Genomic DNA, 20,247 nt, shown 5'->3' with positions numbered 1-20,247 from the left:
TGCACTCCAGCGTGGGTGACAGAGCAAGACTCCATCTCAAAAACAAACAAACAAAAACAAAAAACAACATCATTCTGAACCTGTCTTTGTGTTATGTCTCAGGAGTCTTCTGAACCAATTCTTCATGATTCAGCTCCAGAAATGAGATTATAGGGTTAGTGAATGTGAACATTTTTATGATAACCAATAGATATTGCCCATTTGTCCTCCCTCTGATCCCCAGAACAGAGCAATATTACCCAGCACCCAGGATAGACTTGTGTCTCTGGATGTTGGGAGAGAGGCTGTGTGCTTTGAAAAAGGGGTTTGAGTCTGTCGCTAATATGAGAAAATCAGGAAACACACACAGGCATGCGCGTTTACCTGCACATACTGCAGACGCACACAGGCACACACACACACACACTCTCAGGCCTATGGAGGCGCACACTTGTGTACCCACATGCCATGCACACAGCGCTCTTGCACAGGCCCTTTGGCCGTAGGGTGTAACCCACACTGTGCAGAGCCAGGCATCATGCGTCGTGCCCCACAAGGGCTTCCAGGGGGAATGCTGGGTGGGACCCCGTAGGCCACAGATACCCACTGAGCAGAGCAGTGGTTCATTTGCAGATGAAGACACATTCATGGTCCCGAAGTGGGTGGTGAGGCCACTCTGCCCACCATAGGAGGCCCGGGGCCGCCGTTCGTCTGGGAGCTCCAGGACACACTCTCCTTCCCACTGCTGGCTGGGCCCACCCAAGCCCACTTTCACTTCCAGTGCCCCCTGGGGCAAAGGACGTCCTCCCCATGGCATCCCTACCTGGCCATGCTGGCGAGATGCCCACCTTCTCCAGGGGCTTCGCTGTGAGGGACAGGCCTGACCCCAGGATTTCCTAAGAACTGCCTGCGTCTCTTCACGCTCAGCACTTGCCTCACCGAAACCATGACAGGTAACGAACGTGGCCACTGTTTCCTGCAGGGGCCTCGCCAGTGGGGCCTCAGGGGCCTCAGTGCTTCTGCTCACCAGCATGAGGGGTCGGCCTGCCTCCCAGGCTGCAAGGCGGGAGGGCACAGAGGTACTCTGCCTGCAGCTGGCCCCCCACCCAGGCCTTCCAAACACTGCCTGCCAGTGATCCCCTGGGTGGGCTGGCCGGGTCCCTCTCCACTTGCTCCACAGCCCACGGCACGTGACTTGGGGCTGGCTGGCGGCCCGTTGGGTGGCTCCCTTTTCATCCCACCCTGAGTAAGTCAAGGCCAGCTGCAGGCTCTGCCAGGGATCTCTGCACCGACTTGCAGCAGCACACAGAGGGCCCCACCTCTCCAAGGCAGGCAGGGAGAGCCAACCGCAGGCTCAGACTTCCAGAACTTCCGCCCAGCGGCAGCGGGAGTCAGCTGTGAGGATGTCCCAAGGCCCAGTGTCTGCAGGCCTAGGCAAAGGGCACGCTGGCCTCTGCCTCCCTGGCGGGGCCGGGCAGTGCACTGGCTCTGTCCCTTTTCCTTCCTCTACAGAAAGCCCTAGAGGGAGGTCGAGGTGGAGAGGGGAGAAGGGCTGGACAGGAAACAGGAAAAGGGGAAGCAGATGCGGGGTCAGGACAAGAGCTTGGAAAGAGGGAGACACTGGAGGGGGGCGGGGACGGAGTGGGGGGGGACGGAGGGAGAGGGACTGGGGGCGGTGGGTGGGGCTGCAGCAGGAGGCACCCGGGATCGCAGCCTTCCCAGGCTCACCCTGCCAGCCCCTCCCCCCATCCTGGATGTGACAGTCCTTGCTCTTCCCACCCCCAGGTCTCCTCCCACGAGCTAAGGGGCCAGAAATGGCACGTGTCCCCCTCACGGCACCTGAAGGCAGAGCAGGGGAGCTGGGTCTGGACAGGGCCCTCCCCTGAGAGCGTCCCCAGAGAGCTCAACATCATCGTAAAACTGCATTCACACTTGTGGTTCTGCGCTTAAGGATTTTTATTTACTTTGCTTACTGTAAGATACACCACACACCCACAAGTGTGTTTGTAACGTTTGCGTGGCTTAAAGAATAATAACATAAAAACCACTCCAAACACACCACTGTCCAGAAGCTGAGTCTGAGGCCAGGCTCTCAGGCAAAGAGGGGGACCCGGAGGCTCGGGCAGGGAGGAAGAGAAGAGGACCCAGAGGACGAAGCTGCGGAGGACCCTGTGTGGAATCCCAGATGTGGGCATCGTGTCTCAGTACCAGCTCCTCTAGAGTGTTGAGCTGGGGGCTCTGACTGGCTGCATGTGCCTCGGAGAGAAAGCCCATGGGCAAGAGCAGGAGACTCTGGCTGAGCCCTGAACCAATTAGGCCCCAGGATCTGGGGGGCCACACACGTGCTACGCCACCTGCCTTGAGAAGTGGGACGTTCCCTTCCCTGAGAGCCGCTCTCCACGCTTTCCATGAGAGCTTGGCCCCACGTATGTGGATACTCGTGTTGTTTAGTGCTGGTTTTCTGAGCCTCCTGAAGAAGAATCATGCTGTGTTCTATGACTACGTTCTCCCCTTAACGTGTTTCTGACACCCATTCATGTCCCTGCAAGTCTCCGTATCACTCAGGATGCAGTCAGGAAAATGGAATCCGTCGTGCGTAGTTCAGTGGAGCGGAGCACGTGGGGGCTTGACTCAAAGGCATGGGAAGGCTGAATGCCTGGCAGGGCTGCTGGGACAGCCACCACGACCGTGGGAAGCCACCCTGTCTCCTGAGCTGGAGGGAGCCAGAAAGGAGCCGTGGCACCAGAGCTGGGAGCCAGGCACCGACAGGAACCCCGGCCGACTCCCAGGCAGCTGTTGGGACAATGGAGAAGACGTCACCACGCTTGGGCACCCGAAGCAGATGCTGCGGGAGAAGCACCCTCGCTCTGTCTCCCTCCCGCCTTCCAGCCTCTTGCTGAGCCAGGCATGGGCTGAAGCTCGTGGGCAATGCTTGGCAAGCAAGCCTGGGACTGACGTTTGCAGGTGCGGAGCAGAGTGGAGCAGGGAAGGGATGATCTGCAGGCGCGTCTACCGCCACTTCTGCTTCTGCGCAGCACCCCACTCCTGAGGACACGCGGTTGTTCCCAGCTTTTCTCCTGTAAGCCTTGTTGTGCATGTCACCAGGGACGTGTGTGCGAGTGTTTCCCTGAGCATTGTCCAATCTGTTCACTGCGACCCAGTGCACAGAGACACACACACCACGGCAACCAGTGACTATGAATCAGTACTTACCCTTAGAGTGTGCAATGCTTCCTGTATTTTCTACTCTCAATTTAAAAATGGATACATTGACTACATTTAAAAAAGAACTATTTGTCAAAGGACACAAAGTTAAAGGTGAAGATGCTAGGCATGGTGGCTCATTCCTGTAATCCCAGCACTATGGGGGGCCGAGGTGGGTGGATCATGAGGTCCAGAGTTTGAGACCAGCCTGACCAACATAATGAAACCCCATTTCTACTAAAAATACAAAATTTAGCCAGGCATGCTGGCAGGTGCCTGTAATTCCAGCTACTCAGGAGGCTGAGGCAGGAGAATCGCTTGAACCCAGGAGGCAGAGGTTGCAGTGAGTTGAGATTGCACCACTGCACTCCAGCCTGGGCAACAAGAGTGAAACTTTGTATCAAAAAAAAAAAAAAAAGGTGAAAAGCCACAAACTGGGGGGACATTTGCCTCAAGGCATTAGTATCCTGTATATATAAAGACCATCAACAACTTAAAAAGATTTTAAAAACCAAATGACACAATAGAAAGATGGGCTTAAAATATTAATACAAATATCACAGAAAAGATACAGAAATGGCTCATAGAGTAAAGAAAAGTTCCTCTCCCTCACTGGGAAATGACAAGGTGTAAGTTGAAATCTATAGGGAAATTCCGCTGTGCTCTCGTCATGGGCTGGTGAGGATGGGGAGCTCCCGGAACCCTCTGTGCTGCTGACAGGTGGGGGAGGTCTTGCTGCTTTGGAAAACCACCTGATGGCTCCTGGTAGAATTTAAAGATGTGCGTACCCAGGGACACTGCAGGGCCACCTTAGATATGCACCAAACCAGAGAGCCTTTGGTGAGCCGTGAAATCGACTGAGTGGGACGAAGCAGCACTGATAATGTGTATTCTAATAATGGTTACCGTCACACCTCATTGCAGATTTCAGCTTGCATTTCCTCATTTGCTGGTGAGAGAGAGGAATTTCTCTTTCTTAGGAACCATTCCTGTATCTTTCCTGTGACATTTGTATTTCAAGCCCGTCTATTGTGTCATTTTTTTTTTTCCTCTTTTTAGTTTGTAGAGTTTCTTTGTTCAGGATACTAATGCCTGGTGAGACATATCTTCTCTTCTCTCAGTTGGTGGTCTTTTCACTTTTATTTTTGTGTTCTTTTACAAACAGTTTTTTATTTAATATAGTCAAATGTATGAATCTTTTAATTGATGGCTGATTAGTTTTTGTTTTGTTTAAGAAATTCTTTACTTTGTGATTATTAAAATATTTTCTGCATATTCGGTTTAAAATAGTTTTCTTTTACATTTATGTTTTTTATCTATTTGATTTAAAAACCAACAACCCCCACCATCACCAGCTATTCCTCACCATCACCAGCTACTCCCCCCACCACCAGCTACTCCCCCCACCACCAGCTACTCCCCCCACCACCAGCTACTCCCCATCACCAGCTATTCCTCACCATCACAAGCTACTCCTCACTATCACAGCTACTTCCCACCACCAGCTACTCTCACCATCACCAGCTACTCTCACCATCACCAGCTACTCCCAACCATACCAGCTCCTCCCCACCATTACCAACTTCTCCCTGCCATCACCGGTTTCTCCCCACCATCACCAGCTTCTCCCCGCCATCACCAGCTGCTACTCACCATCACAGCTACTCCTCACCATTACCAGTTACTCACTAATCCTAACAAGACACCGACCAGCCCCAACTACAGCCCAACTCACCTAAGCTGTCCCCGACTTCTCCAGGCTCTTCCCCTTGAAGCCCACAGTATGTATCAGTCTCCAACCTCTTCCTCAAGCTCTCCCAGACACAGCCCTTCTTTGCCAAAGTGTACCCCAGCAGGTCTTCCAGCATTCACCCCAACTAACCCCAAGCACTTGCCCACCAGCCCCACCGTAGCCTCCTCAGCTTGCCATCAGCCCAGATGACAGCAAGCAGGAGGCGTGGGGGTGAGTGCGGCGAGGGTAGCCTCCCGGAACTGTGTTCCTCCCCAGTCCTTGCTGGATGGAGGCCCTGAAGTCAGAGGCCCGGTCTGAGCCGCCTTTGGGGAGGTAGATCCTCTGCGTCCGGTGGAGGCTGCTGGGCCTGTGTCAGAGGGGATGTCATGGGGCCCGTGGAGCAGGAGCTGCTGCCTTGTGAGGGAGGCTGCCTGGCTGCCAGGTCACACTCACGCTCCCCGTGGGCTGGGCTTTGTCCTGCCCAGAGGAACAGAAGCAGGGGCTGTGCTGGTTCCAGTCACAGTGTGGGGAAAAAGGCCCACAAAACCCCATGCGTTGCAGAACCAAGGTTAAGTTGGAAAAAGGTGCAGTGCACAGGCCCATGACAGGGACGTTCCTCGCACACGCGCCAGGACGTTGCTCCCGGCACAAGGCTGCCTGCCCGCCTGCAGCAGCCTGCAGGGCACGGTGGGTCCCCGCCCGTTCCTCACGCCCAAAGTGTGCCCTCCTTCCCGGGCCCACAGCCTCTGATGGCCAAACCTCGACACGGCCAGCATGGTGTCACCGTCAGGGGGAGCAATGCTGTCTGTCACGCTTTGTCACGCTTTGCCGGTGTCATCTGAGAAGCCATGCCAGGGACACGGGGGTGTGACAGGACTGGCCCTGCCGTAGAGACCCCCTGGGGCGGTGCCCCTGGAACTCTCCAGAGGCCTCTCTGTTGACATGCACACCCCACGAAGGAGGATACACGGCAGCGCCTGGTTATACCCATACCCCACTTTCAGACACGCCCCACACCACGGCAGCCGTGACGCAGACCCCAGGCAGCCTGCATACAAAAACACAAAAAACTGCGAGAAGACAATCGCCACACGCCTTTCTAGAACACGCAACCAGGCGTCAAATCCCACAACCAAAGGTGCACGGGGAGGATGGGGAGAGGACAAGGACAGCCTCCACGCCAGAGGACGGAGCGGGCCGGCGTGGCTGCCGCGTGGACACAGGGAGGCCCGTCCAGGACGGGAGGAGGCCTGGAGCCAGCAGGGTCACCTCATGGGGAGGAGGGGCCCATGGGGAGTAGCAGAGGCTCAGCGCAGGCAGGAGCTCAGCCTGTGGAGGGGCAGACCTGAGTGGGAGATGAGCCTGAGCCCAGAGCGGTGGTCTGCAGCCCAGGCACCAAGCCCCAGGGCCCTGGGACTGCCATCAGCTCCCCCACAGCATAGACAGTCCCTTTAGCTCCAGCGTGGAGCACAGGATTCATCAAGGAAGAGCAGCTTTGTAACCCTGCTAATTTAGACTACAGTGGTGACAGTGGGGAAGAAGGCATGGCAGACTCTGGAGAAGTCCTGGAGACCGAAGTCAACAGAGCTGGGTGGGATGCTGGAGAGAGCCCAAGGTAACACAGACGGCCCTCCAGGGTCCGGGACACGCTGAGCACGGGTCCCACTCAGCTGGGGGTCAGGGGCTGAGCAGGTGCTCTTAGGCCTTCTACCTCCGATCCCAGCTCTTCCCTGTGGCCATACAGGCTTGGGGAAAATGGCCTCGCTCTTCGAACGCAGTCTCTGAAATGGGATCAGACCCCTGCCTATGCTCTCTCCATCTCACCTCCTGCAAGCTCCAGAGCTGAGCTTCAGTGGATTGTCACATTGGATCCCCCAGCTGGTTCGGGAGGCAAACACTGTTATGACTGCCATTTATCAGATGAGGACTGACGGGTTGGAGGGGCAAGCATCTGCTAAGGTCCATGCTGGCAAGTGGACATGGGCCAGGCAGGCCGGCCACAGAGGCTGAGCGTGCATCTCCCATTCACCACCCCTTGGTGTGAACTCCCTAGCCACGAATTTAGAGGATGTCCTGGCTGGGTTCCCTGAAAAGTCAAGCCTGGGGAAAGGGTTACGTGCAGAGCTTTATGGGGGCTGTGACCCAGGGAACAGGAGGAGCGCAGGGGACAGGCAGGGTGATGAAGACAGGGGCTGACCAGCCTGGGGGCCACTGGGTGTCCATCCTCTTTCTGACATGGAAAGCTCTGCTATTCACCCTTGGGCTTCACTCCGGAACGAAGGGGTTCTCACGTTCACGAAGACTTTCTTTTCACTCCCTCAGTAGAAGTTTATCCCTTCCATCAAGTTGTTTGTGTGCCTTTCAAGTCTCACTGCAGGCATTTCATGTTTTGCGGCTGTTATGAAGACACTGTTTCTATCATACTATATTAGTTATTGTTGATGTGTAAGAAAATACGTTTGTTTCGACGTTTACCTTGCCCATGGCCATCGTTCCCAACTTTTATTTATTCTAATACTTTTGCAGTATTCTGACTGATTTATCTTGGAATTTCTAGATGGACGATGCGGTCATCTGCAAATAACTCAACATACTTGTTCTCCATTTGATTCCTTATCTGATCGCATCATCTAGGATATCAGGAAATGTCAAGTATTTATTCTTACTAAATGTTATCATTTTCTTTTTGATGATTCTCAAAGGAATGCAAAATATTTTGCAACATCTGGGAGATGACTTTATCAAGTTAAGAATGCATGCTGGCCAGGCACAGTGGCTCACACCTACAATCCCAGCACTTTGGGAGGTTGAGGTGGGCAGATCACTTGAGCCCAGGAGTTCAAGACAAGCCTGAGCAGCATGGTGAAACCCCATCTCTACAAAAAATACAAAAATTAGCTGGACATAGTGGCATGCACCTGTAGTCCCAGCTACTCAGGATACTGAGGCAAGAGGATTGCTTGAGCCCAGGAATTCAGGGTTTCAGTGAGCCATGATTGCGCCACTGCACTCCAGCCTGGATGACAGTGAGACCCTATCTCAAAAAGAAAAAAAGAAAAAAGAAAGAAAGAAAAGAAAGAAAAAGAAAGCATGCTTTGCCCCATAGTAAAAGATTTTTTATCATCAAGTGTTGAATTTTATTAAACATCTTGGAACTTACTGACGTATCACATGGCTTTCTGTTTTGACCTGGTAAAGCGGTGGCTTGTAGTCATTGAGGTCCCAATATTGACCTGTCTTTATACTTCTGAATGTGTTATGGTCGGTAAATACACAGATGAATGCCTCGTGATGGGATTCTGAGCCTCTATATTTCTAGGGGAGAGTGGTCTCTGTGTGGTGTATGATGAATTGGAAAATGCCCAGTTTTTCTATGAGCTGTAAGAAAAACTTTGATTTTTTTTTTTTTTTTTTTTTTTTGTTACAGGGTCTTGCTCTGTCACCCAGGTGGAAGTACAGTGCTGTGGTGCAATCTTGGCTCTCTGCAACCTCCACTTCCCAGGTTCAAGCGATTCTCCCACCACAGCTTCCCAAGTAGCTGGGATTACAGGCGTGTGCCCCCACACCCAGGTAATTTTTGTATTTTAATTGGAGAATATGTTTTGCCATGTTGGCCAGGCTGGTCTCAAACTCCTGGACTCAAGTGATTGTCTGCCTGGGCCTCCCAAAGTGCTGGGATTACGGGCATGAGCCACTGCCCCGGCCCACTTGGAATGTTTTTGCCTCCTAAGCAGTAAGGCTTTTGCTTGCGTGGGATCCTCGCCTGTGTGCACTTAGGTATCTGTCTCCTCCCATGCAACACTGACATTTGTGAGGCTCAGCCTTGCCGTCCCACCCCCCTCCTCATTGCCGAAGGTCACTCATTGTGTAAACAACCCCTTCTCCACTGCACTGCTGATGGACATCAGGCTATTTCTGGTTCTGACTGTGATGGACTGTGCAGCTGGGAAGGTTCGTAGACACATCTTTTGTAGAAGACACACGGCAGTGTCTGTCAGACGTGCTCCTGAGAGAGGACTTTCCGGCCAGATGCGTGCACACTTCCCTTTAGTAGATGGGCCACTCTCCAAAGGCACTGTGCAGTCAGTACTGCCACCAGCAGCCCGTGGATACCCCACCTGGCTCTCATCCTCTCCAGGACGCAGTGCTGTCTGCTGTGTTCCTTTGAGCCAATTCTGGGAGGTGAGTAAAAGAGTCACATAACCTTCTCTCGTCTCTATGGACAAGTTTAACTTTAAACAAGATACTGGTTTAACTTTCTAGCTATGTTTCCATAAAAATCTGATCAAGGTGGAATGTGACCCAGGAGATGGCCCCAGATGGACACATTGCACCCAAACTTGCAGGTCTTTGCAGGCACTCGAAACATCTGCTGCGGGCGCCCTTGATGTCAGATCCCCTTGGGGAAGTGACCTGCTCCTGGGCTTGTTCCCGGAGGTGAGTGGCACCAATCCCTCGGGAGCTGTGCTGGAGACACGGAACTGTGGGCCAGGGTGGCTTTACCTGTCCACATCTCAGCTGTCACTCAGTGGGAGAGAGGGAGAGGGGGCCAGAGATGAGGCACCTTTGCTGAAAATCAGTTTCTGGACTCTCTTCTGTTTTATTGGTCTATATTCGTTTCCTTTTGCAATCTGTACTGTTTTCATTACTGTAGCTTTATAATAAAATATTGACGACAGTTGCATTCTCCAACTTGTTCTTCCTTTTTCAACCTTGTTTTGGCTATTCTCATTCCTTTGTGTTTTTATACAGAGCTTATAACCAGCTTGCTAATCGTTACCAAAAAATTGCTAGCATGTAGATTGTAATTGTGTTGTATTTGTACATAGTTTTAGGGACAGTTGACATCTTCACAATATTGAACCTTCTGATCAAGAATCTCCTGAGTCCATGCTTCCACTGTTGTGTGAGTACTGCTTTTTACTTCATTTCTAGTTTTTCATTGCTAGTATAGAGAAACACAACCAACTGTTCTGTGCTGCCCTCATGTCCCGCAACCTTGCTAAACTCACTTATTAATTCTAAACGTTTACGTGTAGATTCCTTAGGATTTCCTATACACAATCATGTCGTGTGTGAATAGCACTTTTTTATTTATTCTTTTCCAACCCATACCTCTTTATTTCTTTTTCTTGCCTAATTAAACTAAGATCTCCCACACAATATCGTACAGAAGTGGTGAAAGCAGCATCTTTCTTTTGTTCCTTATCTTGGAAGAAAGCATTTCGTTTTTCTATATTAAGCATAAAGTTACGCTCTTTACCAGGCTGAAGAAATTTCCTTCGATTCCTAACTTGCTGAAATTTCTTTAGAATGAATCGTGTTTAATTTTGCTGTATTCTTTTTCTGTAGATGATGTATTTTTAGAGAGATGAACACATGACTTTTCAGTCATTCTGCTACTACAGTGAATTACATTGACTGACTTTTGACTGTTAAACCAACTTTGCATTCCTGAGATGGCACCTGCTGGTCACGGTTGTGGTTCTTCTTTCTATGCAGTACTGGGTTTTATTTGCTGACGTTTTGTCAAGGATTTTTACAGGATATTGATATGCAGTTTTCTTTTCTTGCAGTGTCTCTGTGTGGTATCAGGGTGATGGAGGCCTTGTGAAATGAATTAGGAAGTTTTCCTTTCTCCTCTGTGTTCTAAAAGAGCTTCTGTAATTTGCAAATATTCCCTCAATAAATTTATTTATTTTTATTTTTTTAAAGACGGGGTTTCACCATGTTGGTCAGGCTGGTCTCAAACTCCCGACCTCAGGTGATCCGCCCACCTTGGCTTCCAAAGTGCTTGGGTTACAGGCGTGAGCCACTGTGCCAAGCCCCCTACTCCTTCAATAAATATTTTATAATATTTGCCAGTGAAGACATCAGGGCTAGGGGTTTTCCTCCTAAGTGGCTTTGAATTATGAGTTCAATTTCTTCAACAGATATAGAACTACTCAGTTTTTAAAGCTAAAATTGTTCACAAATGGTATTGTATAAATTCTATTTTAATAAGTAGCATTTATTATCCTTTCTATTTTTTAAGAGACGGGGTCTCACTCTGTCACCCTGGCTGGAGTTCTGTGGCATGATCATAGCTCTCTGTGACCTTGGATTTCTGGGCTCAAACAAGCATCCCACTTTGACCTCGCAAAGCTCTGGGGTTGCTGGTGTGAGACTCTGTACCTGCATCTTTTTAATATCTGCAGGATCTTTCGTTCTTCTATTCTTTCATTCTCGATATTGGAAATTTATGTCAGTACCCTTTAAAAAAATCAGTCTGGGCTGGGCATGGTGGTTCATGCCTGTAATCTCAGCCCTTAGGGAGGCCGAGGTGGGTGGATCACTTGAGGTCAGAAGTTTGAGGCCAGCCTGGTCAACATGGTGAAATCCTGTCTTTACTAAAAATACAAAAATTAGCCAGGCGTGGTGGCTCACGCCTGTAATCCCAGCTACTCAGGAGGCTGAGGCAGGAGAATCACTTGAACCCAGGAGGTGGGGGCTGCAGGGAGCCAAGATCGTGCCATTGCACCCCAGCCTGGGCAACAGAGTGAGACTCCATCTTAAAAAAAAAAGAATCAGTCCAGACAGAATTTCCAGAAGACAAAACAAAACAAAAAACCAGCCAGCTTTTGGCTTCAATAATTTTTCTCTACTGTTTGGTCTGCTTCCTGTTTCATTAATTTCAGTTCTAATATTTATTATGTCCTTTCTTCTGCTTCCTTGGTGCTTAACTTGCTTTAATCCTGGTTTCTTCAGTTGGAGGCTGAGGTCATTTCTTTGTGTTCTTCCTTTTCCGCATTTAGTGCTATAAATTTCCATTAAGCACTGCGTTACCTTTTCCCCAGAAATTTTGATATGCTGTATTTTTATTTTTAATTAACTAGTTTTAATTGTCTCCCAAGAGTCATAAGATTTATTGAGAAAGGTGTTAAAATTTCCAAATATTTTGGGACTTTCCAGATAACTATTTTTTATTTCTTGCTTAACTCTGTTATGCCCTAAAAGCATACTTTGTAGGATTTGTATTTTTTAAAATGTGTTAAGATCTATTTTTTTTTTTTTTTTTTTTTTTGAGTCGGAGTTTCGCTCTTGTTGCCCAGGCTGGAGTGCAATGGCGTGATCTTGGCTCACCGCAACCTCCGCCTCCTGGGTTCAGGCAATTCTCCTGCCTCAGCCTCCTGAGTAGCTGGGATTACAGGCACGCGCCACCATGCCCAGCTAATTTTTTGTAGTTTTAGTAGAGACAGTGTTTCACCATTTTGACCAGGATGGTCTCGACCTCGTGATCCACCCGCCTCGGCCTCCCAAAGTGCTGGGATTACAGGCGTGAGCCACCGCACCCGGCAAGATCTATTTTATGAGACAACAAAGGTGGCTTACGCCTGTAATCCCAGCACTTTGGGAGGCCAAGGCGAGCAGATCATGAGGTCAAGAGATCAAAACTATCCTGGCCAACATTGTGAAACCCTGTCTCTACTACAAATACAAAAAGTAGCTGGGCGTCGTGGCGCACACCTGTAGTCCCAGCTACTAGGGAGGCTGAAGCAGGAGAATCACTTGAACCCAGGAGGTGGAGGTTGCAGTAAGCCAAGGCTGTACCACTTCACTGCAGCCTGGCAACAGAGCGAGACTCTATCTCAACAAACAAACAAACAAACAAAGACATATTTTATGGCCCAGAATATGGCCTGTCATGGTGTATGTCCGTGTGCATTTGAGAAGAACGTTCTCTGCCGTTGCAGGGTGGTGTGTTCTGTGAATATGAATCAGGTCTAGGTGGTGGACAGCATGGCTGATGTCCTCTGCACCCTTATTGATTTTTCTGTCCACGCGTTCTGACAGTTACCCGAGAAGAGAGATGAATTCTTAAAGCACCACTGGGTATGTGTCTATTTCTCCTTCCAGTTCAAGGGGTTTCTGAAGCCCTGTTGCTCGGTACGTGCTCATTTATGATTATGTCATCTCGAGCACTGACCCTCGTTACTGCGCAGAGTCTCTCATCGTCCACATTGATGTTCCTTCTGTTGAAATCTACTTGTCAGAGGTGAAGACAGCGACTCTGCCTTTCTTTTGGCTGGCGCTTGAATGGTGTATTATGCTTAACCCTATAAATGTCTTTAGATTTAAAGTGCATTTCTTGGGGACACAACATACTTGAATCTTGCTTTTTAAAATCTGCTCTGACAAGCTGTCTTTTAACTAGTATGGCCAGACCATTCACATTTAATATGATTATGGATACCATTTTGTCACGTGTTTTCTATTTGTTACGTCTTTTTTTTTTGCTTCTTTTGTTCACTTTTCTGCCTTCTCTTGATTAACTGAGCATTACCTTATCATTCCATTTTATGTTCCCTTATCTTATACCTCTTTTAGAAAATTGTACTCACCGTCCTAGGGTTAAATCTTAAGTTAATCAGAGTTTACCTTCAGAGAGTATTCGACGGCTCCATGCATAGTGTGAGGACCTTACAGCAGTGTTTGCCCAGCTCTTCCCTCCCCTCCTCTGTGACATCATCACACATTTCACCGTTGAGCATGTTATCAACACAATACAGTGCTCCTATTTCCCTTCAAACAGTTGTGATTTGCAGCAATTAAAATGTTTTTTTAAAATTTTCATTTTGTCTTCATTTCTTTCATTTCTATACTATAGTACTCCTCATTTCTGAAGGAAGTAATGTCTACAGTGGTCCATTTCCAAGAGAACGTGCCTTGAATCAACTTAGGTCAGCAAACTGCAGGAGAAGCAGGGTATCCTAGGTCCCTGTTTGGACAGCTAACGTCTGCTTGTTGGCCTCCCTCTTCCCCGCTTCCACCCCTGTTCCCCCCTTAGTTGCCCCCACCCAAACCAGAAAAGTTTAGTCTGAAATGAAAGTTTATAGCCTGCAAAATAACTTGCTTTGTCTGTTCTCATCAGCCTGCCCAGCTACTTAGGTCCTAAGTCAAATACCTGAAAACCCCTGAGCTGATTAGGATTGCAATGCATTGTGGGCTACAACAAAATGCAGCAAGACAACCCTTAAAAAAAACACCTGAAGTCTCTGCTCAACAACCAGGAGGCGATGTCCACGAAGATTGTGACCCCACAGCCGTCCCTCTGCAAGGAACTCAGGGAGGGACCTGTGCACTGGCGATAAGCAGCTTGCTGAAACTGTGCTGGGTGTGCCTGCCCATCAGATGCCAAGCTTGCCAGATCACCATTCTACCACCCACTTTCACCGTTCCTAAGTCCATTCTTTAGGTTTGGACAGGTGAGCCCCTTTCCGTCTCCCCCCCTCCCCCCGTAGCTGGGACTACAGACACATGCCGCTACACCTGGCTAATTTTTGTAATTTTTTTTTGTAGAGACTGGTTCTCACTACGTTGTTCAGGCTTAACTCATTTCTTTTTGAAAATATCAAGTCTGATATAACATTTTTTCTGCCTCGTGAACATGACGGGTCATTCTTGGTGGAGTTAGGTATGTAAGCATAAATTCCACAGTTCATGTTCGTCTGCGACAGTATTTATTTATTCTTAATTTAAAAAAAATATTTTCACTGGTAAAGCATTCTGAATCAACACTCTTTTTCCTTTCAGCACTAGAAAGCCGTCTCCCCACCGTCGTCCACGTTGCATGGCGTCTGCATTTTGTTCTGCTGTGCTTCCTACCCCATGTGTTTCCTCCCTCCTTCTCCCAGTTGCCTCAGAGAGTTTCTCTATGTCTTTTTTTCTCCAGCAGCTTCAGTAAGCACAGGTTTCTGTGCTTGTTTTTGTTTCTGTTCTGTTTTGTTTGTTTTATTTTTTGGCGTTTGTCTTGATGGATGTTCTCTGAATTTCGTTAATCTGTGGTTTGATGTCTGTCATTGATTTTGGAAAATTACTGACTGTCATTTCTTCAAATATTCCTTTTACACTGCCTCAGCATCTGTGATTCCACGTGTATGTATGTTAGACTACTTGGTATTGTCTTGCAATATCTTGGAAACACACTCTATGTTTTTCCCATTCTTTTTATCTCTTTGGTTTTCATTTTGCATGATTTCTATAAAGCTATTTTCAAATTTGCCAATTTCTTTGGCTAGGTCAAGTTTACTGACAAGCTTCTCAAAGCCATTTTTCATTTCTTTTACTGTGTTTTCATTTTTAGCATTTTCATTTCCTTCTTTCTCACAGTTTTTATCTGTCTGCAAGAAAGTGTATTATTCTAAGGAAAGAACTGAAAATAAGTTAAGCCTCATTAGCGGTGGAAGAATTGACAAATAAGCTAAGTCTCAATAATTTTAGTGAGACTTAGCTAGTTTCATTTTCAGAGCACGAGGTCAGGAGCTCAAGAACAACATCCTGGCCAATATGGTGAAACTCCATCCCTACTAAAAATGCAAAAAAAAAAAAAATTAGCTGGGTGTGGCGGCGCATACCTGTAGTCTCAGCTACTCAGGACGCTGAGGCAGGAGAATTGCTTGAACCCAGGAAGTGGAGACTGCAGTGAGCCGAGATCGTGCCACTGCACTACAGCCTGGGCAACAATGTGAGACTTCATCTCAAAAAAAAAGTTTCAATTGTTTAAATACATGTATTCATCCTGACATAGAAAGAGCTAGAACATAAATTGAGTTTAAAAAGCAAGCTTCAGAACCATGGATATTATCTAATGCATGCTTTATTTTTAAAATTCCACAAAGCAGCATAATGTTTCTAGAGCAAGAAGTATCTACAAATGCATTTTGTAAAACAGCCTGGAAGGACAGCCAACAGAGGATAACAGGGGTTAGGCTTGGCAAGAGACAGGGATGGGGCTCCAGCTTCACTGGTCACAGGTGGAGTTTTTACAGTGAGGTGGTGTGTCTTCAGACGACTCATCCTGTGATTGGGGGGATGGTGCGGTGGGGGAGGGAGCACAAGGGCCCCGGCAGCTGCAGATGGAGGCCTGGGAGGCTGTGGTGGGTTCGTGCCAGCTCTTCTCTGGGGCTGCACACTCCAAATCATCTGTCTCAGCCATGCCAGGCTTGTGTTCCTTCCCACGTCTGGTCCTTCTGTCTAAACGCACGTTATCAGCATCCACGCCCTGTCAAGCATGGCTCTGGACGCTGGTGACGCAGCAGTGAACCCTGCAAAGACTCTGTTGCTCAGGGCTGGCTTTCTTAGTGGAAAGGTGCCAGAATATGAGCCAGAGAGAGGGACGCCAGCACAAGGCACGGGAGTGTGGGCTCTGGCTTCCAGCGGCTGGTTGGGACCGGCTCTGAGGGCTGGGCGGGCAGAGCCCCAAGTGAGAGGTGTCAACAGTCAGTGCAGGGACAGGACAGGATGCAGACGAGGCCTCAATATCAACCTCGAGTGTGAACAAACCCAGACTTTGTGGGGGCGGGGGGCAAGGATGTGCTGTGTGTGGGGGTGTACTGTGCATGGTACATGTGTGAGATGTGTGTGTGTAGTGTATGGTGTGGGGGGACATGTGTGTGATGTGTGTGTGGTGTTGAAGAGGGGCACGTGGTGTGTGTGGTATATTAGTGTCTGGTGTGTAGTGTGTGGTATTTATGTGTTGAGTGTGTATGTGTGTGTGATATGTGTCTATGCTGTGTATGGTGTGTGTGTATGGTCAATGTGCGTGGTATATGTGTTTGGTGTGTGGTGTTTGTGTATGTGGTATTGTGTGGGTGTACTGTGGTGTGTGTGGTATGTGTGTTTGACATTTCTGTGTGTGATGTGTTTGCATATATGTGTGTGGTATGGTGTGTATGTGGTTTGTGTGTATGTTGTGTGTGGTCAGCATGTGGTGCATGTGGTATGTGTATTGGACATGTGAAGTATTTGTGTGTGTGATGTATATGTAGTATGAGTGTGGTATTTGTGTACAGTTTGTATAATGTGTGTATTGCAGTGGTATGTGTGCATGGTGTTTCTGTGTGGTGTTTGTGTATGTGTGGCATGGTGGGTATGACATGTGTGTGCGGTGTGGTATATTGTGTGTCTGTGGTGTACGTGTGGTAAGTGCGTGGTATATGGTATGTGTTGGGTTCGTGGTGTATGTGTGGTATGTATGGGGGGGTGTGCGGTATATGGTGTGTGTCTGTGTAGTGCGTGGCATAGTGTGGCGTGTTTGTGGTATGTTCATACGGTGTGTGTTGTGTTTCTCTGTGGTGTGTGTGGGGTGTGGGTGTGGTATATGGTATGTGCTGCATTTCTGTGTGGCACATGTGTAGTATGTGTGGGGTGTGTGTGATATATGGTGTGTGTTGTGTTTCTCTGTTGTGTATGTGTGGTATGTGTGGTATATGGTGTGTGTCTGTGTAGTGTGTGGCACAGTGTGTCTGGCATGTGTGTATGGTGTGTGTTGTGTTTCTCTGTGGTGTGTGTGTGTGGTGTGCACGTGATGTGTGCTTTGCGTGCTGCATTTGTGACGTGTGTGTATATTATGTGGTGTGTGTGGTATGCGTATATGTGTGTGTGGTATGTGGATGACGTGTGGATGGTATGTGTGTGATGTGTAGTATGTTGATGGGGTGTGTGTGTGTGTGTGTGGTGGATGGTGTATATGTATAGTGTGTGTGGTATGTGGTATATGGATGGCACGTGGGTGTGTGTGGTGTATGTGTGTGGTTTGTGATATGTAGATAGTGTGTATGATGAGTGTGTGGTGTGTGTGGTGTGTGGTGTGTGGATGGTGCATGTGAATGGTGTGTTTGGGGGTGTGTGCATATGGTGTGTATGGTGTGTGGATGTGTGGATGACATATGTGTGGTGTTTGGCCTGTGCGTGTGTGGTGGTTTGTGTACGGTATGTGTGTGTTTATGGTGTGTATGTGTGTTATGTGGATAGCATATGTGGTGTTGGGGTGTGTGTGGTGTTGGGTGTGTGGTGTGTGGTGTTGGGTTTGTGTGTCATGTATGTGTGGTGTGTGGATGGTTGTGTGGTGCTGGATGTGTGTTGTGTACGTGTGTTGTATGGTGTGTGATGGTGGGGTGTATGTGGTGTTGGTGTGTGGTGTGTATATGTATTGTGTGGTATATAGATGGAGTGTGTGTGGTGCTGTGCTGGGTACGTGTGTGGTGTTGCTTATGTGGTGTGTGGATGGTGTGTATGTCTGTTGTGTGGACAGCATGTGTATGGTGTTGGGGTGTGTGTGGCTTTGGGTGTGTGGCGTGTACATGTGTTGTGTGGATGGCATGTGTGTTGTGTGGATGGTGCTGGGTGTGTGTGTGGCATATGTATGTATTGTGTGGTGTGTATGTGTGTTGTGTGGATGGCATGTGTGTGTGGTGTTTGGGCTGTGTGTGTGGTGTGTGTATGGCTTATATGTGTGGTCTGTGTTGTGTGGATGGCATGTGCATGGTGTATGTGGTGTGTGTGTGGTGTATGGCATTTGTATGGGTGTGGTGTGTATGATGTGCATGTGTGTTGTGTGGATGGCATGTGTGTGGTGTGTGTGGTGTATGTGTGGCATATGTGTGTGGTGTATCGGGTGTATGTGTGGTGTGTGGATGGCATGTGTGTGGTGTGTGTGGTGTGGGTGTGGGTGTGGTGTTGCTTGTGGGGTGTGGCAGATGGATGGGGTGTGTGTGGTGTGTGGATGGCATATGTGTGTGGTGTGTGGATGGCATGTGTGTGGTATGTGTAGTGTTGGGTGTGTGGTGTGTGTAGTGTTGTGGTGTGTGTGTGGTGTTGCTTGTGGGGTGTGGTGTGTGGATGGTGTGTGGATGCCATATGTGTGTGGTGTGTGGATGGCATATGTGTGTGTATGTGTGTTGTGTGGATGGTGTGTGTGGTGTGTGTGGTGTGTGTGGTGCTGGGTGTGTATGTAGTGTTGCTTGTGGGGTGTGGCATGTGGATGGTGTGTGTGTGTGGGGGGTGTGTGGGTGGCATAGGTGGGTGGTATGTGAATGGCATGTGTGTGGTGTGTGTGGTACCGGGTGCATGTGTGGTGTTGCTTGTGGGGTGTGGCGTGTGTGTGGTGTGTGTATGACATGCATGTGTGTTGTGTAGGGTGTGTACGGCATATGTGTGTGTTGTGTGGTATGTGCATGGCATGTTTGTGGTGTGTGTGGTGTTGAGTGTGTGGTATATGTGGTGTTGTGTGTGTGGTGCTGGGTGTGTGTATAGTGTTGCTTGTGCGGTGTGGCGTGTGTGTGAGTGTGTGTGCGCGCGGCTGGCATGTGCATATTCAGGGTGCCTCCCCTGAGCCTTGTCCCGGCTCCCTGGGAGGCTGCACCAGCGTTGGGATTCCCTCGTCCACGTGGGGCTGAGCAGTGGGAAGGAGGGCACCGGGGCCTGGGCGGTGGCGCTGCTGATGGTGCGGCTGTCAGGAGGGCAGGGAGTGACAGGGCCGGTAAGTCCTTCCTGTTCCTTCCCCAGGGTCAGTAGCGCCGTGATGGAGGCCAGGCGGTGCGTGTCCCCGTGGAGGGTTCACCTCAGTCAAGGCGGGCCAGGTGGGTCTGGACGGAGGCCTTTTCTCGCAGCAGCAAGATGGGGATGTGCACCCAAGACCTGCCTAAATGTTTATCCTAGAACCTGTGGAAGTGTGGAAAAGCAGAGAGAAAGGACCCATACCTCCTGTGCGTCCACACTCAGAGGGGGCTATGCGCCACAGCCGGCTCTCGACCTCCTACGGGGATGCTGCGCGCCATGGGCCATGTGGCATCCCAGGTACTGGCCGTGGCTCTTTCCACGAGACGCTTTTTATTCCCATGGCTGGTAGGGGGCAAATGTCCCACTGTGTGGCTTTCCCATTCTGCCATGACAAGCCCCTCTATGACCTGTCTGCAGCATGGAGGGTCTGGCCCCCAGGGCTCAGCGTCCCCCCTGCCGTGTCCCCCAGCAAGGCCCGGCAGGAAGGGATGGCAGGGAGCGCCGGGCGGCTGGGTGAGCACTCCGGTTTCCACCTGTTTTCCTCCGTGTCTCAGGCAGGAAGAGCCCCTGGGGTGGGCGCTAAGGCCACGGCCCGAGTCTGTGCTGCTAAAGCCCCTTCAGGGCCAGAGCCAGGGCCAAGGCTGGGTCCGCTCGGTGTGGGAAGAGAGCAGCCTCCCAGAAGGGCTGAGCGGCTCCTAGAGTCCTTGGGGGGCTACAATGCGGGCTGCAGCCACGCCCGGGCTGCTCCTCTGGGCCTGAGTGCGGCCCCCTTCCCTGTTTGCACCGCCTCTCCCTGCTCAAAGCCACCAACCTTACCCAGGCCCCACTTGCCCATGAAGCAAGACAGACACCTGCGGTGCAGGCGCCGGACTTGAGGAACCCGCTACAGCTTCTGGGAACTCGGTCCCAAGCCTGTTCCACAACCTCCATCCCAGGGCCTTTGCTGGAGCTGCGCACGGTCCTAGATGCTCTCTCTCCTCCCCACGTCTCCACAGCCCGCTCCTCCCCACACC

This window comes from Cebus imitator, unplaced genomic scaffold (genome assembly GCF_001604975.1).
Source record: "Cebus imitator isolate Cc_AM_T3 unplaced genomic scaffold, Cebus_imitator-1.0 Scaffold112, whole genome shotgun sequence".
NCBI classification, from domain to species: domain Eukaryota; kingdom Metazoa; phylum Chordata; class Mammalia; order Primates; family Cebidae; genus Cebus; species Cebus imitator.
The sequence above is the reverse complement of the archived record's forward strand: the minus strand, read 5'-3'. Positions refer to the sequence as shown.